We start from the raw sequence: 2,251 nt of genomic DNA, 5'->3' as shown, positions 1-2,251 counted from the left end.
GGGGGGGGTCATGTGACAATTAGAGAGGGGTCCAATGGTTGGGGTGGTTCCAAGGGGTGGGAGAGGAAATAGGGTGCAGGGGGAGCTGCAGGTGGCCTTCTACAGGTGGGTCACGTGACCAATCTGGGGGTCATGTGATAAATATGGAGGGATCCAATGGTTGGGGTGGTTTCATGGGGTGGGAGAGGTGGCCTTCTACAGGTGGGTCACGTGACCAATCTGGGGGTCATGTGATAAATATGGAGGGATCCAATGGTTGGGGTGGTTTCATGGGGTGGAAGGGGAAATAGGGTGCAGACTCATTAAGCAGTGGAACCCGTGTGCAAGGATCTTAGTTATGGGGGGACCCAATTGGTGTGAGACCCCACAACAGTGGGGGACCCCGTATAGAGCCGGACCCACGATGACGTGTGCTGGGGGGAGAGGGGAACCAGCCGTGACAGGAACCGAATAGTGGGGGCTGTCAGTTCTGAGGGGGACCCATTTCCGGTGGCACTTCCGGTATAACTGGGGTGGGGGGGACCCCATTTCAGGTTGCACGGCTCCATCAGCGCCTGTGCGGAAGCCCCGCCCCTTCAGCCCCGCCCCCTCCCCCACCCCGCCCTGGTGCTGCCCCCGGGGCCGCGGTGCCGAGCGTTGGCCAAAGCTCTGCAGGAACCCACGGCAAAGGTGGGCGGGACTTCCGGTGGGGGGTGGGACTTCCTGTATGGGTGGCAGAGCAAGAGAAAGACTTCCCGTGCTGGGGGAGGGGTGGAAATGGGACTTCCTGTTTTGGGAGTGGGTTGGGGGTGGGACTTCCTGTCTGTATTTCTTTAAGGGGAGGGACTTCCTGTTTTGGGAGAGGGTTGGGGGTGGAACTTCCTGTCTGTTGGGGGACAGACTAACTTTTGGGATGGGGGTGGTAATGGGACTTCCTGTTTTGGGAGTGGGGTGGAGGTGGGACTTCCTGTCTGTGTTTCTCTTACGGGAGGGACTTCCTGTGATGGGGAGGTGTGGAGATGGGACTTCCTGTCTGTCTTTCTGTCAGATGAGGGACTTCCTGTGTTGGGAGTGGGGTGAAGGTGGGACTTCCTGTTTTTGTTGGCCTGGTGGATGGGACTTCCTTTTTTCCTGCGGTGGGAACGGGAAAGCGGTGGGACTTGCAGCCTCCCCTCGAATTGTGACTTCCTGCCCCACGTGGGTGGGACTTCCTGTTTCAGCCGGAAGTGCTGAGGGCGCTGCTGTGGGAGGCGGTGGAGGCACAGCAGCAGCGGATGGAGGAGGTGAGGGGGGTGACGGGGGGGGCACCGGGCGTACCCACATTTCCTGGGACCCATTTCTGGGGGGGGAGGGCAGAACCGTTTTTGTAGGGGAGACATTTCTGTGGACCCACTTCCGGGGCAACCATTTCTGGGGGGAACCTTGTTCGAGGGGGACCAGTTTTCTGGGGGGACCAACTTGTGGGACACTCACTTCCGGGGGAACCAATTTTGTTCTGTAAGGACCCAATTCTGATGGAACCATTTCTAGGGGGACCAATTTACTTTTGGGGGCCCAACTTCCAGGGGGCCCAGTTTTCTTTTGGGGGACCCAACTCCAAGGGAACCATTTCTATGAGGAACCCATTTTCCATGGGTCATGTTTCCGGGGGAGGGAGGAGGACTGGAAGGAGTCCATCATTGTGCGCTCCCCTTCCTGTTTCTCTACTTCTGGTGGGAAAGGGAACCCACTGCTGGGAAACCCACTTCCGGGGGGAACAATTTTCTGGAGGACCAACTTCTGGGGGAACCATTTCTATGGGGAACCCATTTTCAGTGGGTCACGTTTCTGTGTGTGTGGGAAGGGGGAGGACTCCATCTTTTTGCGCTTCACTTCCTGTTTCCCTCCTTCCGGTGGGAAGGGGTACCCACTGCTGGGAGACCCACTTCCTGGAATGGGGGACCAATTTTCTGGAGGACCCACTTTTGGGGGAACCATTTCTGTGGGGAACCCATTTTCCGTGGGTCACGTTTCTGTTTTGGGAGGGAATGGGAGGGGGGGGGGGGGGGGGGCACGGGGCAGGGAACCCATCTTTGTGCAGGGGGGAAAGGGAAGGAATCCATCTTTGTGCTCTCCACTTCCTGTTTCCCCATTTCCGGTAAGGAAGGGGAAATGGGGGATGGAGGGCACTTCCTGTCGGCCTCTATGGTGACGCAGAGCGCCCCCAGGTGGCGGCGGGGCAGGGAGCGGAGCGACACCTGCGGGCTTTGGGGCTGACGGCGGTGGCGGGGGG

The 2,251-nt window shown here is 59.0% G+C and overlaps 1 long non-coding RNA gene across 1 annotated transcript; it reads left to right on the top strand.

Annotated features, from left to right (window-relative positions):
* The first annotated feature begins 581 nt into the window (after positions 1-581).
* Positions 582-2,251, top strand: LOC122191019. Its single transcript, XR_006182280.1, has 3 exons — positions 582-669; positions 1,200-1,262; positions 2,187-2,251. It is a non-coding gene; the product is annotated as an uncharacterized LOC122191019 (long non-coding RNA).

Source organism: Lagopus leucura, unplaced genomic scaffold (genome assembly GCF_019238085.1).
Source record: "Lagopus leucura isolate 7727_CA_CO unplaced genomic scaffold, USGS_WTPT01 32289-0_obj-0_obj, whole genome shotgun sequence".
Lineage (NCBI taxonomy): Eukaryota > Metazoa > Chordata > Aves > Galliformes > Phasianidae > Lagopus > Lagopus leucura.
This window is presented reverse-complemented; position numbering and strand designations above follow the sequence as displayed.